General features: G+C 46.4%; 2 long non-coding RNA genes across 4 annotated transcripts; one reads left to right on the top strand and one right to left on the bottom strand.

Moving 5' to 3' along the window:
- The first annotated feature begins 1055 nt into the window (after positions 1-1055).
- Positions 1056-7881, top strand: LOC106727958. Of its 2 annotated transcripts, none has more exons than XR_001364192.1 (4): positions 1056-1368; positions 3107-3618; positions 5365-5499; positions 7795-7881. It is a non-coding gene; the product is annotated as an uncharacterized LOC106727958 (long non-coding RNA). The 2 variants fall into 2 exon arrangements; XR_001364193.1 differs by having other exon boundaries at positions 3107-3245; positions 5324-5499.
- On the bottom strand, positions 1513-3650 carry LOC106727959. 2 transcript variants are annotated; one of them, XR_001364195.1, is made up of 3 exons: positions 3579-3650; positions 1877-2605; positions 1513-1733 (listed from the first exon to the last, which is right to left on the bottom strand). It is a non-coding gene; the product is annotated as an uncharacterized LOC106727959 (long non-coding RNA). The 2 variants fall into 2 exon arrangements; XR_001364194.1 differs by lacking the exon at positions 3579-3650 and having other exon boundaries at positions 1877-2925.
- Positions 7882-9557: the final 1676 nt, after the last annotated feature.

Below are 9557 nucleotides of genomic sequence, written 5' to 3' on the forward strand. Positions count from 1 at the left end.
GGAAAATATAGAATCAGTTTATTTAGAAACTAGAGGCCCAGTGCACGAAATTTGTGCACCGGTAGGGTCCCTAGTGGCTGCCAGATGCCAACTGCTGGTTGGGGCCTTCCTTCATTCCATGCTGCCCCCCTGGTGGTCAGTGCACATCATAGCAAGCTATCAAACTCTGGGTCGGTCGAACTCCCAAGGGGACACTTTGCATATTAGGCTTTTATATATATAGATGGGGTTCTTGGAAGATGTAATAATAATCACAACTAAATAGTAACGTATTTATTATTGGCCTATTTTGTGTGAAGCACTGCCTTAACTCTAAATAGTTCCATTAAGTCACTGATTTTTTTAAAAAACCTTAGGGATCTCAAAGATGGACTCCCCAAAGTTTTTAGCTGTGTTCACTGGCTCAAAAAACATTTGATACCTACAATGTACCATGCACTACTGCAGCCCACAGCTCAGTAAGATACTGTCCCTTCCCTTAATGAATATGTCATTAAGAGGGTGGGAGAGTGACCAGTAAATTACTGATGGGTGGGATCCCTGCCAGGCCAGCCCACACAGGGGGAGGGTGGCAAGGAGGCCCAGGGCCAGTTTCCTCTAAGAGAAGACATTTAAACTGATTTCAAGGGCCATTCAAAGTTAACAAAGCAAAGAATACGAGGATAGAGGATAAAATTCCAGGAGGAAGGACACCACCCCTCTGATCAGGAACCACCGGCCCAGTGTGTTTGCTGAGAGATGTGGCCAGAGGGAGTTTCAGCCTTTCTTGCCATCTCGCATAGAAAGCAGTGGGCCCTCGCTGCTCCTTCTCCATGTGGTTCTTAAACTGTGCTTGGCAAAGGGAAAGATGTGGAGAAATTCCACCAGTGAGCATTTATGAAGGTTGAGGTTATACCATACCTTCCCCCGTTTGAGACATGGGAGGGGTGCGGGAATGTGTGTGTGTGTGTGTGTGTGTGTGTGTGTGTGTGTGTGTGTCTTTTACGTATATGTAATTTTTGTTAAAGGGATGAGTAAAGTAGGGTCATATACTTGAGACTCTTGGTCTGCATACATTTTTTCCCCCCTAGCAATTAGTTTTTTTAAAAGCCTGTAGAAAATTAAATTAATAATATATATGATAGTCTACAAAACCAAAGGTCAATAAGAGGACTGGGAGGTGGGGAAGGTAGCCATGAACTTTCTCCTGCAGGGTGGCTTAGTGGACCCCCCACGCAGGTTGCAGAGTGGAAAATCACTGAGGTTTGTTGAAGGACGGGCAGCTTTTCCGGCAACACGTCTTGCAGGGACCCATGTATCACATTCAAACCAGGAAGCAGATGACAAATCACAAGCAGATGGAAACCCATGAATGGACTGTATCTGAGGGTGAGGCCCAAGTGACATGGACACTGGTTTCAGGGAGGATATCCGCTGAGTTTGGAGTAGACCCCGCCCCCCACGCCGCCCCCTCCGGGGCAGAGTGATGGGAAATGGGAAGGCAGCGCTGCCAAAAATACCTTGTGCTTATTATTGGTGCCTTGCCGGAGTTCCATGGGCCAAAACCTACAGGCTTTATTTGTAGGACAGAAAATTCCAGGCTCTGGTAACAATTTGAAACAGAGGTGAAGTTGAAGACCCTAATGCCAACACCTTTTATTTATTATGTTAATTACGCACCCACTCGTGAATTCCTCTGCCCGAGGTACTGGATGAGCAAAAACCTGTCCTTCGGAGGAAGTGCCAAGAATTTTCTGAAATGAAATCAGAAGCGCACAAGAAAAAATGGGCGGCAGAGATGAAACACAGAATAATTATATTCATCATGTGCCTCCCCAGAAGATTCTCGGAGAGGGACATAGTAGGCCAGCAATTTAAGGAGTGGATATTTGCTTACCAAGTACTTTGGCCTTAGAAAGGATTAATTGGAGAGTTTTGTTTATAGATGAGTTTGATTGAGGAGAGATGATAGAGCTGAGAAATTTAAAGGTGACAGGGATCTTTATCCAAAGAGTCATCACCAAGAAGCACCAATAAAACACCAAATGTGTACAAAAGGATACATTTAAGTATGCATTCTTGAAGAGTTGCTGGCAAAAAGTCAAAAGATAAAACTCAGTGTAGGGTTGCTTGAGAAATTCTATTGCCTATTTATAATGCTCCAAGTCACCCCCTCATTTATTAGTTTTTTAATTTCCGTGGTCAGCTCCACTTTGCTCAAAGGTAAGTACCTGTTCCTTTGGTCACAGCATGTACTTGTTTTGGGTGTTGGGAGACAGGCTTTGAGCTTGGGTAGCACAGCCTCCTTTGCATAAGCTGAAGTCATATTAGCATCAAGTTTATGACTGGATGACAGTTTGCACTCCAGTCCCTTCCCTTCCTTGCGGTGGCGAATCTGTAACCAGAAAAGCCAGTTGGATCTCCTGGCTCACTCATCGGTGGGGGCTGATGGAGAAGGAGCAGGTGGGCTGTCTTCATGGGATCTACACCTTTCAGAGTCAGGAATCCTGGAGGCTTGCCTGGGAGAGCCTCATATGTATCATAAACTTGAGAGAATTGTGGCACTGCCAGCAACGATGGCATTCACCATGGACACCTCGCCTGGCAGATAAGCCCTCAGTAAGATCTGGGGAGAGAATGGGGTAAAAAAAAAAAAAGTGGTAGTTTTCATAAAACTAGAGTTTTGTGGGACCTTGAAACAGGTCATGTGGACAATTGAGACAGAGCCTCCCACATTTTCATTATTTTTATGACTGTCTCCATCTCTAGGGATGGATCACACCCACCCCATCACACAAGGAGGACTTTCCATAGGTTTTTTTTAGACCCAAATTAGAGATCAAAATCCTCTCCAGCAGTCTTTTTAGTTATTTTGCAAGTCTTACATGACAGAGACGTGTCTTTGAAGGTCCCCTGTCCCCTCCTTCCTTGAACAATGGAACTCTAAGCTTTTAGGTGGACACACAGCCAGCTGGTTAAGGACCTTTCCCAGCCTCCCTCACAGTTAAGTGTGGCCATGTGGCTAAACAAATGAAAATAATAATAATAGCTTTCACTCCTATGTGCCAGGCAACTATCCTGAGTGCTTTGGGTATATTAACCCATTTAATCTTCACATTCACTTCAGGAAATATTAAGAAACAGAGGCACAAAGACATTGAGTGACTTGGCCAAGACCACACAGAAAGTCAATGGTGGAGCTTGGCTTTCAACCCCAAACGCAGGCCCCGGCGTTGCATTCCAGCTCACATTCAGCCGCACAGGATGTGAGTAGAACTTCCAGACTGTGCCCTCGAAGGGGAGAGGCTTGCTCTCCGTCGCCCCACTCTCCTTCCTAGAAATCACCATCTTCAACTACAGGATGGAAGGCACATGTAGAGGAGCCTGAGTGCCCAACACCATAGGACCTTAGCCTTTCAGTCTGGACTCCTGATGCTCAGCTTGTCACACACGAGAGAAGGAGACCTTTATCTGACTTTCATCTCTGGCATTTGGGGAAGGAAGGGAAGTTACATCCTAACTAACTTACCTTAGGTAAAGAGGGAGGTCGTGGAGGAAGAGACACAATGTCTTTGAGCACCTACTGTCTACAGGCATACCTGAGATATTGCGGGCTCGGTCCCAGGCCACTGCAATAAAGTGAGTGTCGCAGTGAAGTGAGTTGAGATCTTCTTTTGCTGGTGGAGGGTCTTGCCTTCAGTTTTTTTGCAAAAAAATCAACATCTGTGAAAGTGAAGTGCAATAAAGCCAGGTGTGCCTGTATCCAGGGTCTTCAGGCATTATCTCCTTGGCCCCACACAGAAGTTCTGCAAATGGGCAGCCTTAGCCGGGATCTGCAATGAGGAATCTGAGGGTCAGGGGGGTTCAGTCACTTGCCTGAGAGCACGTAGTTTGGTTGAGAGTTTGGCTAAAATTTCAACAAACCTTTCCCAAAGGCCTCTTTCTCACCATTCTACAGTGAGTCATTCATAAGAGGCAGGTCTACGTCTCTGTCATGGTTCACAGCCCTTTCATTAGTTACTCCTCAAAGCAATCTGATCACATTGGTACTCTGAGTTCCATTTTGTGGATAAGAAAACAAGACAAACAATTATATCCCCAAAGTCAACAGAAGGCCAAGGTTTTAAAAGCCACAGCTGCAGAAAATCAAGGCTGTTGACTGTTCTACACATAGAACCAATCTGGGAACCCAGAAGTCCTCATTCTTGAAATCTGTGAAGTGTCTTCTCATTTGTATGAATTCAACGGTGGAGGATGGGAGTGGAGGCAGGTCAGTTGTTGGTGGCACAGAAGTGCTGCTAACCTGAGTTTTAGAGGTTTTTCCTAAAAGGTTTAACTATAGTCAAGGGTTATTGGTCACATCAGACCTTCCAGATTGCAGGGGACAGTCGCATAAAACTCCAACCTGGAAGCTGACCCTCTTCTGGAGACAAAGGCGATGGTTCCCAAGGTTCTCCCTCACTCTGCCCATGGATGGCCTCAAGATGGGAGACCTGAGACCCCCCAGTCCCAAGTCCTGTGGCGCCCCCTCTCTTCCTTCCTGCAGGAGACCAGCTATCTCTGTTCCTGGTCTACTGGGGGGAAATGCTGGCCAAAAGTTCCCCACTACATAACCTCCTGGGATAACAAGGGCAGCCAGACTGAGATGGCATTTGCATCTATCACCCAAATTCCCCAGCAGGGGGCCCAACACTGTAGCTTAAGCCCACTGCCTGCCTCCTCGCCCCATTGACAATGGCAGGTGCACTTGCATCCTGTGGGATTGGGGAGGGTCACTCCCCTAGAATCAGTAAGGACCAGATGACAGTTCAGGGGTCCTCACTCCACTCTAGCTGCACGTTAAGATCACCCAGGGAACGTAAAAAAACGATCAAAGTCCAAGCTCCACCCCCCAGAGACTATGATTTAGTTGGTCTGGAGGGGGTGGAGTCCTGCCATTGGTGTTTTGGGGAAAGTTCCCCAGGTGATTCTTTGTAGGCCACAGTAGGTTTTCTGCAATGTATCTTAGCAAAGAACCCTTTCAAAACGAAGGAATCAGTGCTGAACATTCTATCTCTATTAGGATGGCAAGTTCCAAGAAAGCTGTTATCCTATTTGTGCTATTGGACTTAGGCTTACGGATGGTAAATAGCTCCAGGCAAGAATGCAGCCCTAACCGTTCCTCTTGTATCTTTACAAGAATCGATTCTGGGACTGCCTGCCTGCCTAATTCTCTACCCCTGCCCAGTCCAGAGCCGCACCCCTAGGGGTCAGCCTGGAGCTCGCTCTCTCCAGGCTGCTTTCTGAAGGCAGGGGAAGGTGGAATAAAGATGAGGCCTCCTGGTGCTCCCCTCCCTGTCCACAGCACAGAACGCCATGTTTTCTTCATCCGATGTCTGAACCCAGGGCAAGTTTCCACTTTACTTATGATCTCCGCCTCTGGACTGCGCCCATCAAGCAGGCTCCTGTTTTCTCTCCGCCAGATAGCATCAGAGGGCAACAATTGAAAGCGACTTCGGAACAATTGTCCTTTTATACAAGGTGACCCTCACGGGGGGGAGGGGCTTTGCTTTATTATCCTCCAAATTAGCTTCACGGGAAAGGATCTGGGCCCCTCCCTCCCCCAATGTCCGTCATCACCCCGATCCTGGGCTTTTCCTGGTCACCTTTCAATCTCCCCAACTCCCTCCTTGTTCATTTCTTGGGAAAGAGTCAGGTTACCTAAGATGGGTTGAGGCAGATGTTGAAACTCAAAACCAGAGAACTTAAATCTGTGGGAGGTAGGCGGCCTGCAGCAATCAGTGACGGGTGGAATATGGCAGAGATGACATAGAAAGACTGAATGAACCAGGAACCTCATCATCTCCCCAAGTCTGGCTTAGATGAGCGGCCAATGGAAACGATGAAAATAGGCCACAGTTCCTTAGGTCTTCCTTTAGCAGGGCTTAAAGTTGAAGGATGAGTTTCTGTGTGACAGGTTGGGTATGGTGGGCAGTGAGGTTGCCTCCCCCACATTTATCATACCCTCCATCATTGGGGGGGTGTCTGCAAAACTGTTCATGTATCTGAAGAGAAGATCTTTGCTGTCATCAGAGCTTCAAGAATCTGTGACTCAATTCATTCAACAGCGTTGGATAACTATTGGGGGCTGATGACACAGACACTGAGCTAGGCACTGAGAATAAAGCCGTGAACAAAACAGGCAAAATCTCTGTCCTCATAGAACGTTCATTCCAGACGGGGAGACAGAAAATGGATTGTAAATGGGGAGAAGAGCCATGTGGAAAGATAAGGGAGGAAAGAGGGAAGGAGGTGTGTGCTGCTTATCTAGCCGGGAAGACCTCTCAGGAATGGTGGCATCTTCCCAAAGACCCGACAGGAACAATGGAGCGTGTTCCCCTGGGAAGATCTGGGAGAGAACCTTCTGGGCAGAGGGAACAGCGAGAGCAAGGACCTCAAGGAGAGGCACCGAGGGCCAAAAAGGGAACCGTGTGGCTGAAGGGGAATGAACAGGAGGGAGGCAGTACAGGTGGAGGTCAGAGAGGCGTTGGGGACAGATGCTGCGGGGTCTTCTAGATGGTGGCAAGGACCTTGGAATTTCTTATGAGTGAGGAAAGGAAGCCATTGGAGGGTTTCAAGCAAAGGAGGGGCCCATTCAGACCTGGGTTTTGGAAGGGTCGCTGTGACACTACAGAGCAGAGACAGCAGGGAGACCCGTGAGGAGAAAACTGCAAAAACCTAGATAAGCAATAATGGTGGCTCGATCCCGCTGGTCCTGAAACTGTGGAGGAGGCGGGAAGTGGTGGGTTATGGGTATATTTTCAAAATAGAGCCAACAGGATTTTCTGAGGGATTGAGGAGAAAGAAGAACCAATGATGACTGCCAGGGTTTTGGCCTGAAGATCAGGAAGGATGGAATTGCCATTAACTGAGATGGGAAGTCAGTCAAGACTGCCCCAGGGTGACATCACTACTGGTGACAATAAACCTCTTGCTCTCTCCAGCTGCTTCCTGTCCATCCTGGCACCCAGAGAGGTATAAATAACAAACAAACAAACAAACAAGACTTTTCTGAAGACAATGATGACTACTGGAGGCTAGCCCTAGAAACTTGGAGAGAGCTATTGGTTTTTATAACTAACTAGAGGCCCGGTGCATGGATTTGAGCACCTACTGTGTACAGGCATACCTCAGAGATATTGCGGGCTCGGTCCCAGGCCACTACAATAAAGTGAGTATCTTAGTGAAGTGAGTTGTGATCTTCTTTTGCTGGTGGAAGGTCTTGCATTCAATTTTTTTTGCAAAAAAGTCAACATCTGGGAAGTGAAGTGCAATAAAGCCAGATGTGCCTGTATCCTAGTTGGAGGTGTGTGCGGGAGGCAACCAATCGATGTGTCTCTCTCACATCGATGTTTCTCTCTATCTCTCCCCCTCCCCCTTCCACTCTCTTTAAAAATCAATGGAAAAATATCCTCAGGTGAGGATTAACAACAACAATATATTTTTTAAAAAAAAAAAAAAGGAAAAAAGAAATATGTCGTTGCATTTAAGTTCCTTGATGGTATCAGAGCAAGAGTTTCTATTTTTTATTCTTTGGTGGTGGAGGAGGCAGTGGGACATAATCTAAATATATTTGAATCTTCTATTAAATTATCTTATGCCAGATCGCCACATTGGGAGAAAGTGTCTCTCCTCAGACTGGGACTGGGGCTGGGCTAACAGCAGGGGATGGTGAGGGGAGTCAGTGATTAAGGTAACTCCCCTGAGCCCTGGAAATTACCATCTTTTAAATGGAAACATGCCCAGCTTTTTTTTTCTTTTTTCTTTTTCAAACAGGTTTACCATGTGACTTCAACTCCATTCTCTCTTTTCTCTTATGTTCCAACCACATCTGGGTTCTAATAAAGACCACGCGGAGACTCATTTGCTAGTGAATAGTCAATATTTTTGTATCTAAGGACTGTACGCTGTAGGCAAATGCAAGAGGCTTGGGCTGATTTTAGGCACGAACAAAAGCTGGCCTATTTTAAATAGTGCTGGTCACTGGATCTCTCTAATCCTGACCTGGGAGGCAGTAGTGTAGCCAAAAGCACAGATTCTGAAGCCAGAAGACCTGGCTTTGAATCCCAGCTCTGCCGTTTCTCGCTGTGTGACTGTTAACAACTGATTTTACCTGTAATATTTCAACTGTAAACCAGGGATCCTCATAAGAGCACCCACCTTCTAGTGCTAGTGTCAGAATTATATTAATTAATACCGTAAAGCATTGAGAACAGCTACCACCTGCTACCAGATAACAGTAACCATTGGCAGTTATGATCTCATCATTACATTGCAAGTATCAAATGAGTTCATACATGTAAGGTACTCAGCATAGTTCCTGGACATGGGATGTTAGGTATCACTTTCACCCTTTGTTCATTTGGGCAACACGTTTTTAGTGAGCAGCTACTGTGTGCCAAGCCCTGGTTTGGGTAAGGGGGGTGGGGGGAGAGACAGCAGTGAAGAAAATAGACTAATCCCCTGCCCTTTTGGAGCTTACATTTTAATGCTATTATAGTAGACATCAGGGTTAACCTTACCATGAAGGGCATGGAGCTTAAGCCATAAGCTCCTCAATTGTACAGGTCCTTCCATAGGCTCAATGAGGGTCCCTAACCAATGTCTTCGATTTCTCACCTGATTTTGTACTCATAGTTGTGTATACTCTCTGTACAGGTCCTTCCACAGGCTCAATGAGGGTCCCTAACCAATGTCTTCCATTTCTCACTTCTCACCTGATTTTGTACTCATAGTTGTGTATACTCTTTCTTAAGTGAGCCCTCAAAACTGCAAAAGCTTCTGACCCCACAAAGCCTGGGTCTGCCTTCAAGATCATTATTATTTAGGTAACAATAGCATATTATTATTATTTTTTTTATTTTTTATTTTGGAAAATGAGGCAATGCTGTAGGTGACTTCCAAGGTGTTATATTATTACCCTGAATCTTTGTGCTTTTAAGTATCCCAAAGAAGGTGAACTCACAGGCTGGGGAGAGAGCCTTATGTATACAAATCAGGGTTACTGCATCTCCTCCTTTGTCACCTCCCACGTCCCTGTTGGCACATTGCACCATCTAGTTAATAGCCTGAAATCTCTTCTGGAAAGAAAATTGCTTGCAATGAAGAGTTGTCTCAAGGCTGTGGACTGGGCTAGGATTCTTTTAGTAGGAAGGGGGTTCTGAGACCATGGACCCCCAAACCCTCAATTTATAGATACAAAGGGAACCTGGATGGGTGGGTGCTCAGATCTAGGGCATGAACTTCCTCCTCTCCTTACAGCAGCCTGGACCCGGCATCCGGACAGGGCCAACCCACATTTGTCAAAATGTCATGGAGTGTGTGTTCAGGTATTTTCTCACAGTGCACCTTCTGCTCGGGCACCTGCAACCCACATGCAAATATAATTTCCAACCTGCCCGATGGAGTGGCCTGTTTGGATGGCAAACAAGACTTTGCTCCTTCTGAGTGCCTCTGTACACCTTACCTCACCCCATGCAGCTGACTTGGGAAAACAAACGTATTTGTTGATAGGCACAGCCATTAGAGACGCATGCAGA

Source organism: Myotis brandtii, unplaced genomic scaffold (assembly GCF_000412655.1).
Source record: "Myotis brandtii unplaced genomic scaffold, ASM41265v1 scaffold506, whole genome shotgun sequence".
Lineage (NCBI taxonomy): Eukaryota > Metazoa > Chordata > Mammalia > Chiroptera > Vespertilionidae > Myotis > Myotis brandtii.